Source organism: Hetaerina americana, unplaced genomic scaffold (genome assembly GCF_022747635.1).
Source record: "Hetaerina americana unplaced genomic scaffold, ioHetAmer1.1.p SCAF_1, whole genome shotgun sequence".
In the NCBI taxonomy this organism is placed as follows: domain Eukaryota; kingdom Metazoa; phylum Arthropoda; class Insecta; order Odonata; family Calopterygidae; genus Hetaerina; species Hetaerina americana.
Window position 1 is genome coordinate 32,747,859 of NW_027286069.1, and position 13,765 is coordinate 32,761,623.

Sequence of the window (13,765 nt, forward strand, 5' to 3'; positions counted from 1 at the left end):
CACCCTTCATCCTTTCCTGTCCATCCCTAATGGCGCAAATGACCTCAGCTGTCGGTCGCCTCCCCTAAATACTACTACTAGTTTCTAAAAAAATTAATCATATTCTCCAGTCACTTTTGTTCAACAAGTTCCTCCAATTATTCGGTGGGAAAAGTATGATATTTGGGTGCGTCGGGCAAAAATTCCGTCCATTAAAATGTAAGTCGAATTCTACTCACAGCAAATAATGGTTTATCAGGATTGTTAAAACCTTTAAAGTTAAATACTTCATAGCGCTCGAGGATCGATCACAAATGTAATTATTCAGTAATAAATCATAAATAATATGACAGGTGGGTCCAAAATCAACACCATTCGCAAAAATTGGATAAGTTATTACCTTGCTTATGAAGATTAATGCCGAATTTCTAAAACTTTTCCTACGTATACTTGCTCTTTTGCATTCGAGATGTGGTCGCGGCATAAAAATTTCTATCACTGGCAATGGGGCAACATTCGACCCGTAGATTTGGTTGTAAAACTATTCGCATATTGAAGCAGCTTTTCTAAAACGTGTATTCCCCTGTAAAAATGTGCTTAGTGATATAGGAAATTCAGATCAATCTCATTTTCCCCCGAAACATAAAGACCATTTTCTATCCAGAAGTCATAACAGTAATATGTGGTGTCATTCTGCGAAAAGGGAGACGCCTTAGTACCTAAATACATGTTATGGACTAATGCTTTTAAGAATATGGTGTTATTAAATTCCTTCAATACGTCAATTTATTAGAGTGTTCACTTCAATAATCACGAAGCAACTAATTTACATTTTACCAACTCTAATTTAAGTTTGTATGAACGATATCACTCCCAGTTCTTTCCACACAATTTCATTGCTAGCGCGAGGCAATGACGGAAATACGCAAACTTTTCTCGTTGGTTTTATTTTTACACTTCTTCTGCCAGAGGTTGCAGTATATTACGAAAATTATGGCGTATAAATCACAGCTGCTTCCTTAATACGGTTCGGTCACATGAAAACTTCTGTAATGATTTGGACATAAGAAAAGAAATGAAAATTATGGTCGAAGAATATGCTTATGGTAAGGACTGAAGATAATTATACGAGCAAAAAAGTGATATGCAGTATGAAACTGAACCTCACGACGTGATAATTTTTTTCTTAATTACGAAAAGAGGTTCTAAAATTGTCGGTTTCCAACGTCCGACCCGATAAAAGAAAGGAGTTCTATTCGACGCCTCGAAGTACCACCGAGCCTGACCATTGAGAACCGTTGTGGAGACCTGCCGCTTAGACAGCCGGCGAAGGAGGAAAGTGAACCTTCAATTAGAGGACTTGTTGTGAGTTCCCCCATTTCCGAATAACTGCCCCACGATGTCTGCCCCTCAAGAGGGAGTAGAACTGGACCTGGTAACGCGAACTACAGACAGCTGGTGCAGACAGGTGTCGTTGACCGCTGACTACAGTGTCGGCAGCAGTGGTGGTTGATCGAAAAACCCACCGCAAGAGAATTATAGCTATTTTCGAACGGCAAGCGAAGCTCCGTGGAAAGATAAGCGTTGGCCGAGACGACTCCTTGATTAGACGCGGAAACTGGGTCTCTCTGCGGAATAGAGGAACTGGAATTGATTATCAAGTTGTGTAGACCACTGCGGGTGCTTTGAGCCGTAATCGCATCTATGCAACAAACAAGCATCCATCACCACAGAGAATTATGATCCTCCGACTCTGTAAGCTATAAAATTGGTTTTGAAATCTAAGGTGATAATCTGAAACAAAGCTATACTTGATGAACTGAAAACATTTCCATGGGTTTTATTTGATGTCTAAGTGTCATCCTACTGCAGTGAGATCTGATGACAGGTGAAAGGGCTTGCGGCGAGTGAATACGATAGATCAAAATCTTCTGGAATAGACTCTCCGTATGTTAGAGGCCAGTCAATTTCCGAGGGAGAGTGGGAGAAAGGGGGAGATATCGGAATGATTTCATATGAGAACGTTAAGTGGAGCGTTGTTTTACGAAACAGTTCATTCTACAAAAAAATGAATACATTAATACAAGCATGGTGGAAAGTTAGTACTTCTTTGGTTCGAAGAGGCAACTGGAGTAACATATTTTTTTAACGAAAACATATGGCAATAAGTTAATGAACGCGGTCACGAGTATTCTTTTAAGAGTCATCCATTGCGCTACCCACAGCAATTATTAGGAGAAATCCAAAGGAGGCAGGAAGCGTAGATGCAGAGCATTTTATGCGGGGATAATATGTTGAAGAGTGTGATGGAGGGGAGGACGTTAGGCAAGCGAGGTAGGGGGAGGAGAAGGATTTTTATGTTGGACGGAATAAAGTTATGTAGCAGGTATGCGGAATTAAAAGAGTTTAATGTAGTTTGGGGTGTCTGGGCGAGTTTTGTTGGACGAGGCCAGGAAATGTATCGATTATCAGTCTGTATTCATCCAAATCTACCTTAAACCCTAGAATTTCAATTATAATATACCCACTATACAATTTGCCGTTGAAGCACAGTTTGGGATCACGGACTTTTAGATCCTGCACTTGTGCCCTTAGGTGCACCAGGGAAAATTTTGTTTCAGTTTAAAACGCGCGAAATTTAAAGAACAGCGATAGCGATTTCCATCGAAATTATTGAGATAACGCGGGCGCGTGTTGGAGATAGGCTACCGTGCCTCATTATTATTAGGAGCCCTAAAAACATGGAAAAAAACACCGATTCGACCGAACGATGTACCCATCGAGAGACGGTGGCTTTGAAGGAGGACATTTTCCCCGCATGGCCTCGCTTTTCCCAATATCTCTTCCGCCTTCTATGATCTCGGCCCCTCTTTCCTTCCCGCATGCCTGTCGTCACCCCTTTCCCTCTAACATCCCCCCACCCGCCCAGTGGAGCCAATCGTCGAGTTGCCGAACTCATTCCGTATGCACTCCCGCATCCTTGTCACTCCATAAAAATTCAGGGACCCCGCCCCTGACGTCTCCCTGCGGCCCAAAGGACGACGAGGTCACCCGCGGGGCGAACGCCAAATCTGAGGGAGGGTTGATTAGGAGTCGTTCATACGCTCGTCTGACCGACGGAGTGATACGAGATTGCTTTCGAGCTCGCGAGATGGATGCATACGTGCATGCAGGACGGGAAAAAATTCTGCGGCACCACTCCCCTTTTGACGGTGCGACACTCTTCGTAGGTCGTTCTGTGAGGTGGGCGTTCAAATCTTCTTTTTGCGTGATCCAAGGACTCTCTCCTCCCTCCCCACCTTTCTCGTTCTCGCCGAAGGGAAGCCGCGAGCGAGTCCAGACTCACCTACCTCGCTTCGCCAGTCTTAAGTTACCACCGTACGTTATTTGAATAATGATATCGATATTAGGATATTTAAAACGTGAGATATTAGAAAATTTCAATGTGCATCGTGGTGGATCCGAGTTTCACAGCAGTGAAAAGATCGATCGATTTGCATTAAAACCATTACTCTTCACCGTTGGTCTGGCATTAGTTAATGTTTTGTAGAAGGAAATAAGCTAGTGGGAAATAGGAAACGACAAACCTGTAATATAGAGGTGAAGCAGATGATGACACAAAGCAAAAAGTTTTATATAGCACAGGGTAATGGAATAAGGAGTCTAAGAGGTACACAGAAAACTTGAGACTGAAGGGTAGGAGGAAAATGCAACTCAATGATACGACGGTACAATGCTTGACATATAAATCATCGCCGGTAGAATATGGTATTTAGTAAAATGTTTACGGTATTACGATTTTCATCCAAGCATTAGGACGAATATCGATACAAATATCCCGGCTCTATATCCTCATCATCTCGATCATATTTTACATTTGGGATCGATTTCGGAAACGCAGCATCTTACAGCCCATATTTCTAATTGAAAATTGCATCACATGCGATATCACATGCACGCAGAAGTGGCTGTATCTGGCAGTTCTAGCTCGAGAGTCATGGGTATATTCTTCGATCGAGAATACGTAGTACGCCCTTGAACGGCGTTTCGTTTACGTATTTCCTCGATACCTTTTCACGTTCTTTCCTAGTGGGAATTCGGACGTCGACTATCTTTCTTGCGTCCGAAATGAATCGCGTTGACACACTTCCTGCGCACCCACCCAAAAACCAATGCATCGACGTCATTATCTTTTGGATATTTGACCGGCTTCGTTTGGTCGCTTGGGGGAAAATTTTGAGTCGACCGGATGTGAACTGCTGCGCGGTTTCGTCCGAAAGTGAGCAGAGGGTAGGGATTACTCGGCCTCCGTCTCTTTGTCCTCTCCATACAACACATACGTCGTCGGCAAACAACCGATGCTAATAGCCAAAGGGATTGAAGTATTTCGAATTTGTTCGTGTCGTCTATAATTGTCACCGCTCGAGTAAGTAAGCAGAGGAGTAGGTCACTACCTTAGATGTTTCCGCTTTCAGGTCATCACCTGCCTACCATTTTGGACGAAAAACCCACGAACCTGTCGGCATAGATCAATTTAAGATTGAAAATCAATTCACGCAACTTGATTCTTTTTATGATGCATTATTATTCTGGATACCCTTTCACATTTCACTTGTCTCGCAACGTTCTTCTTCCGGCAATCGGAAATAGAAGCGTTATAGTTATCTGGTCAAATTCCAAGGTAAAATACCACATTTCTGATCAAACATAATGCCTTTTAGAGAGTATTTTTTTTAATTTAATACATAAGCGTTGACAACTGACTACTACTGCACGGGTGCTAGGAATCAAGTAAATGGCAGGCGGGTTGACTTTGTGGAATACTGTCACTACTGAATGATAATAAAAAGTTTGTTATACCTGTATGAGTTATAACAACACTGAGTTTGTGTTATTATGTAGCATTAGGCAGGGAAGTTAGCGTAGCTAAGGATAACGATTGAGGAGTCCCACTTATAGGTCGCTCTCATGGTGACATAATGCAGTGCATCCATTATGGGCGACATTCATCAACCCGCGATGGCATGTGCTTTATAATGGAGATTTTATCTGGGACAGAGGCCATATTAAAGTATACGCCCTGACTCCACCATTCTTATTTTATAATGGGAAAATAAAAGCGAACATTTCATCGATCACAGACAAACCGGACTGGGTCTAATCCACGCATCTACATTGCGCTGCCTCTTTTTGCCCGCTTGTCTCATGGTGTCTCGGATGAAGGTAGCCTATGCCTCCCTGCATACGCTATTACTTCACGCGCATTCAAATCGTGGTCTCTCCTTCCAAAAGAGAAAGGTGGGACATGGCGACTGCTCATGACGGCGAGGCGGGGGTGTAAACGGGGCCGAGACCGACGGTGAGGGGCGCGGGAGAGGGGCGGCGTTAGGGGAAGGGAGTAGGGAGGAGAGGGAGCAACGACGGGGTTGCGAGAGGGAAGGTGGGCTGCGAGGTGTGTTTATGGTCATGCCACGTATCATGCAACAACGCTATGACCGGGCGTCAATAGCCGCCAGCTAGAGCTTTGCGCTGCGCGTCTATTTCGGTCGGGTTCCGCATTAGAGCTCATCCAACGCATAGATGGGTACTCATGCAAAATAACCTGAGCACACTCGGCATGAAGTTATGAGTGAATGCAGAAGGCTCGAAATGTTCTGCTCCTGTCGAATTGTTTAATCTCTTAGATCTGAATTCATGCGACATACCTTGATGAAATCGACCCAACATTGAATAGTTTTGCCCATGAGGTACGAATGGAATTGGAGGCTGAAAAGAGAGTCGAGGAAGCAAACGCGATCAGTTACTTATTACAGGTCCGTATAGCTCTCCACCGAAGTCACATACAAAGACACATTGAAGACTCATGGTGAATGCGGGGTTGCGAAGATAGAAAAAGCTGGATTACGATGGAAAGCGAAAAGATCTCAATCCGCGTCAGCGGCACTGTCTTGCCAACGAACACTTTTCACGACCACAAAAAAATAGCGGCCGAGGTTACCATGGGAATGATGTCTTTATCATTTATTGTAACGGAAACGACGGTTAAATAGTCTATTCCTCGACTCAAAATGGCTGCTCCACTAGTTTCACATATGATTCAATAGTTTTATTTCATTTTATAATAATTAATATATTTAGCGCATGCAAGATTTTGAATATTCTGTCGTACCTGACTTTTAATGAGACTCGAGGTGTATTACAAATCTGATGTTGCAACGATTTTCTGGTCATGTGCTTATGGAGTAATGTAAACGCAATTCACAACAACCTTAGCTGCCATGGAATCTAAGTCAATTGCATAATCTCCCGACTTCATCTATGTCACTGTAATTTCGAGCACAGCAATAAATGTCGCCATGGAGAAATCTCGCTCAAATTCTAACCATTTTTTGGATTCAATTTGGACATTTGTAAAAAAAAGTTGAAGAAAGTGAAAAAAGTGGAAATAAATGTTTTAATTTGTGGGTCAAAACTTAATTTCGTGTCGACACGTTAAAGCGATTCTTCCCTTGCATGTGTCTCCGCATTGAACGAAAAGCAGGGAGCTCATATTGCGTCTCTTTGACCTTTACATGGGATTATAGTCGGAGACGCCCTCCTCCTCTGGGTTAGGAGGACCACCGACGGTACTCGAATGACTGGAGTCAAGATTTTGAGGGCTCTCTCCACCCTCATACGAATGTTGGCATGCGTGCTCGTGTCTGGAGACTATTTTCATATTGGTTCTGAAATAATAATTATCATTTCTCGTTCAGTACACCAACGTGTGTGTGGCATGTCAATTCGTAGATTAGCGGGATGGATAACCCAACACATCTGTTCGTCCCGAAGAGTACATGTGTGGTCTGAAAAGTTTCCGACCTAACAAAGCTACAAGGCCATATACCACCCTCGTATTTACACCTTCAGCTATCTCGCTTCTTTGTTGAATCCCCTCATTGACGCGGAAGTATATAATGGGGTCATGCGAAAACATTACTTTATTCCTTTCGGATTTCTATATGAAAACGAAAGTTTGGTTTTGACCCCAACGCGGAAGTTTGTATGAGCAATGAATTTTTCGGGTTAAATCCTCCGTTAAAAACGCAGTAAATAAGTTGGACAGGGAGGAAGACCAACGATGGAGTTTCAAATGCGTTGGGCGAAGAGGATGCTGATAGGAGAAATCCGAAAAAAATAGAAAAAGTCGGTGGAGGAAATACTGAGGGGAGTATATTTTGAAGGCCGGTACAGACGGGAAAATTTCAGATAAGCGGGGTAGGGTAAAGCGGATAATTCTTTTTTAGACAGCAAGAAGGAAGGAAAATGACGAAGGGCAAACAAAAGGAATCTATTAGATCACGAGGAAAATAACAGTTGTTACAGATTGCTCAAAACCTAACTTTAATACGTAGGATACCCGAATGAATGACTTTGTTGAAAACAGAACTACGGATGGCCTGCTTCGCAAATAGCAAGCATGATGCAACTGGACTATCCTCGGATCCTTGACCGTGGTCCTTCGCTGTATTCAATCGCCTGCCTCAATCAGCAGCCCCTTTCTCTGCCGTTAACCATTAAGGCCATTTTACTGAGTCTTGTCCCTTAATTCTTAAACGCGCTATATTTTTGTCATGATTGTTTCATATAATTCGCAATTCGGCATAGCACCAACTTGAGAAATCGCGCGACACTTGTTCAAACATATGCCGGAAGTCTTCTCATGTGTACATTCCTGTCACGCCGGGGAAGTAATACACGTGAACGTTCAAGAATTCCTATAACTTTTTTGGACGCAGTCTTCAAATGCAATCGCCATTAGTTTTCGCGTCAGGAAAAGTGTTGACACACTCATGGTGCTATAGTTTCACGTTCTACCCTTTATTTACTTTTACTCTCATTTAGACGCTGATGATTACATCTAGTATTGGGAGCGTTTAACTTGAAACCCCAAGGTCGTTTTGGCTACACTTGCTTGGTATAAAGATGAACATTTGAAACGAAGGAGACAGAACTTCGGGGAAGAGCTATGCTAAGTCGGTCGTGAGATTAAGTCAGCTTCAGAAGATTCTAAAACCCAAGAGGAACGAATGATCATTCCATAATACGAACCAAAATAACAGTTTGAGAAAATAACTGTGGCAAAAAGATGAATTTATTTTCAAAGCTCAAAAAGAGAAGATGCAGAGGCAACCTTTTGCTACCAGAGAGCCAACCGTTATGTCCTTCGAGAATGACATCGATTTGCTAAGCAAAAGCAAAAACAAACGAGTCACTGTTAGGAAATAAAATCTACTTTCCCACAACTTAAACCAAAATTTCACAAGAGCTTTTTCTAATCACCATCCTGAAATTAACTCGACAAAATAGCAGAGCTGGGTTGGGCGATGAAACCCAATACTGATTTTACTTATCACTCCGGGCGCTTGGGATGATGATTCGTGTTTTGACCTAAAAGCCATTTTGGACTTGTTGACCGCTAAAGTCGATCGAATAGCGGCCAATTAAAAGATACTTTTCGGCAGAGTCGAAGAAAAATCCGAAGTTAACGAGATAGCAAATTAATTACGGTCCCATCAAAATAATATGGTAAAATCGAAGAAAACGGAACGTGAACAAATGTATTTTCAATAAACTATTTTTATTCTACCTCCTCCCATTGCTGAAAAATGTGCCCCTTGTACGGAGATGAATTGTAGTTATAAAGCCCTCTCATTTTGGAGTTCATGCATGTTCGTTTTATGTTTGCTGTTTCGGTGAAGTGTATGATTTCCAGCAAAATAAGCGTTTAAAGCCTTACGCTCAATGCGATTCAAGGCCAAAGAGACGACAGTGTTGTTTGTGCAGGCATGCTAATCGGAAAACACTTGGAGAAATTCCGGTCGGTGTTTAGAACTCTCCAATGGGAGGCCATAGTACCCAAAGGATATCGTGGGTACGCAAAGTCTACCAATAAAAGGCGAAAGTTTGCATCTCGGATGTCTCTCCTCCTTGGGCCACACTTGTAAGGAGTATGTGCAAACTCCATTTAGAGAGAGACGTGCGAATTGCCCAAACGAACGCGATGCAAAGTTCAGGTACGTAAATCATACTCCACAGCTCGGGAAATTATTTAAGTTTGAGAGAAAATCATACGAAGGATGGGGGAATAATTTAGGAGAACTAACCAAATTAAAGTTCTAAAATAAAAAAAGTCACGAATAATCCTTTCCAGAATCCTGGGAAGAGGTAAATCATACTCCACAGCTCGGGAAATTATTTAAGTTTGAGAGAAAATCATACGAAGGATGGGGGAATAATTTAGGAGAACTAACCAAATTAAAGTTCTAAAATAAAAAAAGTCACGAATAATCCTTTCCAGAATCCTGGGAAGAGGACATCAGCTGTTTGTTTTGATAGCAGAAAAAACACACCGAAACTTTTCGAATAATTTATCCCATTCTTCTTTACCCTAAATCCGTCACATTATATTTGTCTGGGTCTGATTATTATAGACTCGTAATGCTTTACACCTATTTACCAGAACCTCTGTGAGTTAAATGATTTCAGGAAAAGAAATGGGTATGATTGACAAATTTGTGAACAAAACACTGATCACCTTGCAAACGTGTTCATCTCTTGCGGGTATAGCTGTAAGTGACTGACGCATCCCAGAGCTACCATTCCCCGTTGCATATTTCCATGCATAAAATCGTGAACCTCGTCCACTTCCCAACATCCAACATTTGATCTAGGCCGTTCAGTCTTTTCACATGGCAGGGTACAAAACCGTTATACAAATACCGTTTCACGGACAAAAAGAAGACGATCGCCGCTGAAAAAAGTGGATGGATCTAAGTAGCAAACTTAAATGACCATAAAAGACAATGGTAATGAATGAAGAAAACTTTTTTAAACTATGCATAAAACCTTAAGTTTAACACAGAAACGAAATATAAATTGCAAGCATATATAATCATCTAGCTCCTTAAGTTGCCAAAAATTTCAGCAGTTTTGTATAAGTTAGTGAAATTTGTCTCGGCACTTATATCTTTATCAATCACCGATGCTTTTATGGAACGGATCATGCCATGTCATAGGGTCTCTTCAAAGGAATTGGACCCAATGGCAACACATGGTGATGACCCCAGGGGCTGAGGGATGGGGCGTTCAGATTAGGTTAAAAAAAATGTTGCTGTTACAATCTCCAATATTTTTATTTAGCTGTATTCTCTTTTATTCTTACTAGAGATACGCTGTTTAGCAAGTGCTAATTTTAAGCACTTCGACTTAAATAGGAAAATATTCTTAAGATCAGACTTATGAATACTTAATTTTGACCACACGAGAATGGTGGGTAGTACGGATCACAAATAAACCTGGACAGTTTCCTCACAGATAGCGTCAAAATACCAAGATCTCACCACGAGGAGATAGTTGACCTCAACCCCAGGCCATTTTTATGCCTGTTATGCCTCCTTAAACGCAACCAAGATATTTTATGTCGGCGTTATTATCGCCCTCGGATGAATTCATCCGGCTCCATCGGCCCGAAAAAAGTGGCTTTCTCCGTCACAGCTTATCCCATCCCTACACAGCCTTCGAAAGTTCCAAACACGAGGACCATCCCTTAGGGTAAGAATATTTTTTACAGGCAATAATAGCACGAGTATTCAATTCTACAACCACGCAACTTCGGAGATGAATACCATTTCGGGTTCTTTTTCGACGCACTCAAATGGTCCGGGGACGTGCAGTGGGAGCATTTAGTTTCAATGGTAATCCTTCCCATGCAATTGGCTACTGTCAAAGTAACATTCACGACTTGCCGCCATCTTGTTTCATCATAGTAACCAAGAGTGAATGAGAATTTTATGCGTAAGCCTAATACTGCGGAGTTGGAGTTTTTTTTGTATTTTCTACTCCCCTCCATTTTTTTAAAAAACCAATAGCGTCTTTTGTTCCGTGCACTCCGACGATGCGCGAGGCGAGGAGATGTCGCCGGAATCACTGAACCGTTACACGAGATCGCATCCGGATGGCCCCGAACACTCGCACGGCGGAGCGCCCTCGATTTGGGGTTGTCTTGGGAAAATAACAGGTCCCCAGCCATAAACTATTGCGCAAAGAACAATGAGCGCCGTCAAAAGCCTCTTCTGCTTCAAACAAATCGCTCTCTTTGTTCACGATGGACACTCCTCGGTAAAGAGTAAGGGCTTGTTTACCAAAGAATTACTCCAAATTAATTTCAATCAATACCTAACGTGAAATTAGAACCTGCTATCGCGCAATACGATCCCAATTTTCAAAATAACCGTAGATTCAACGAAAAAATTAGCCTTAAGTTTCGATCGAGTTTGACATCATCGTCGAGTGATCACAAGGGCCTTGCGGTAGTCTGTTGTTTCGCGATTGACTGCTGTCAATTATTTCATGCTAAATTGCAAGATTCTAAAAAAATAGTAATATTAGATGACTGTACGATGATTTTCACTAAACCGATAATTAATTTGGCTATTTGTTTGAAATAAATTTGATTTTTTTTACACTGACCACATATGAGCAGTACGCACGCTGGCCACGACTTGCTTGGCGTCTCGGGCCAATCGAATTGAGATTCCCTACGCGGGGAGACAGCGGCTGAAAGAGGTGGCGTCATGTATTTGTATTAGTCTTGGTGAGATACCTGCGATGGAGGAGAAGGTAGGGGAAGACATAGGAAATAGGAGCCGTAAACTGCGCCTTTGGGCCTACCCGGGTAATGCGCTGGCTGGCTAGCCACCCGGAGGTCGCGAGTTCGAATCCCATCTCGGGGATGGATGCGAGGGACTAATTGTGCGAGCAAGAGCTAACGGTTGCGCTGTGATCTCCGCTTCGTGAAATGCACCACCTCAGCGTATTCTTCTTTCCGACGCGTCGCACGCGCTTCCATGCGGGCGCACCTGTCACAACCCGGTTGCATAAACATTGCAGCGTACGGAGTCACCACCACCTGTTGTGGAATAGCTTAGACACTGAAAACGTTATGCGTACTCCTGCGGTGGCGGGTTTTCTGGGACGGTTTGAAGACCTCTTCCACTGCTACGTGCGGGCGGGGGCGGGCCCGGCGACGGCGGAAGAAGGGCCGAGGAACGTCGGCGGGATGAATACGGACGGAGTGGAGACGAGAGTGAGAGTGGATCTACCAAAAAATGAGAGGAGGGGAAAAAAACACACCCACCTATCTCCTCAGGTAGGTTCGGCTCGAGGGAGGGAAGCAGAGAGAGGGGATGGATGAAAGAAAGAGCGAGCGGGCAGACTCGGGAGAGTCCCGATGCCGAAGTCGGACGAGACTCACCTTTTACCTGCCCTTGTCTACGTGTTCCACAGGCCGTCCTCCTCCTCCCCTCCTCAGCCTCTCTGGAATGCCGCCCAGTGGTACTCCCTTCTCTTCCGTTCTCCCCACACGCAGCTCCTTGCCTCCAGCCTCCCCAACTCTCCAATACACTCGCGGACGGTCCTCCTCCCTCCGTGGTCGACACCGGCGAATTCTGTTACAGGCGGGAGCAGTCCGCGCATCATACGGAACACTCGACGGGTGAGGGGTTGTCTGAGGAGATTTCGTAACCACTGAGGGGGATTTTTGGGGCGAGGAGGGGTTAAAGAGGGAGAGCCTGGACTAACGAAAGCGGGGCTAGTCGGATCGAAATCGCCCGCAAAGCGAGAACACTCTGTTACCCCACTGCACCATCCAACTACGAACCCCGCGCCGACTGGATCGACGGCGATATCTCTCACCGGGCGCGACCGCACGAGGACTAAACAACACAACTCTTCCGAGCCAAGGGGTGGATGGGGAGGGGGAGACGACGACGCTCTTGTTTCCGACTTCGCCTCCGATGGCGCTGCCTCTCCGCTGATCAACCCGCCGTGAAGGGGGGAGGGTTGCGAGGAGACGGAGAGAGGCGGTGAAGGGGAGGAGGGGCCACGAGGGGAAATGGTGGCGGGGGTGGGAGGGGTTAGAGGTAACTGGATGGCTCCCTCCATCTCTCTCTCTCTCCCACCCCACTTCATCTTTTCCTCACTCCCCTCTGCCGAATACCCCCATCCCCCCTTCCTTGGATCCATTCTCTCGCCCCTCTTCGAAAGGAATCACTACTGTTACCCCTCCTCCTCATCCCGTACCTCCAGGCTCTTTTGCCTTGAGTCCCTTGAAGGAGCCGAAGTGAAGATCTCTCCTCATACAAACCTTCGCCGATGAAATAAATTGCTGAAATCAACAAATTCTTGTGATGCTAATGATAACATTTCAGCAGTAACAAAGATAAATTATGCTTAACAGAGCTTACTAAAACGAAATGTAAGTAATTATTGCGATACGACATGGACCCGGCTCAATCATTTTGATCCAATGGTTAACGAATAACCTATTTTTAGTGACAATAGGCGGTGCCCGTTTCAATAATGAAAACATGAATTCCATCTCAGTATTCAGCTCTCAAATAAGTGAATGTGTATGTGTGAGCGAATGACGAAAATATTTCTATGTATGAATAGTGTGAATGTAAAAGAAATGAGGACGTTATTATAGGCATCGCGGGTTCTTTTAGACTATTAAATACGTACATTAGGGTGCGAGACGGGTTTCATCGCGATAAAAAACTATCTAAAGCCAGATACCCTATGAACTCTTAAAGCTAAAGATATCTACCCTCCTACGGACGACCCAAAAGATATTTCTTTCACATTCGATGAGATTTCATGCTACAAGACAACGAATACAGTCCAGCCTTGTGAATTTAGTCTTTTTCCGTCATTTTGCAAGTCTCATCAGAAGGTTTAACCAGTG

The 13,765-nt window shown here is 43.7% G+C and overlaps 1 protein-coding gene across 2 annotated transcripts in view; it reads right to left on the minus strand.

Moving 5' to 3' along the window:
• Positions 1 to 12,754, minus strand: part of bdg (sodium-dependent transporter bedraggled) — a 127,087-nt gene extending 114,333 nt beyond the window's left edge. For both annotated transcript variants that reach the window (XM_071587950.1, XM_071587942.1), the window contains exon 1: positions 12,275 to 12,754. The gene's annotated coding sequence lies outside the window, so the exon portion shown is untranslated. The remainder of the gene's footprint in view (positions 1 to 12,274) is intronic.
• Between the last annotated feature and the right edge of the window lie 1,011 nt (positions 12,755 to 13,765).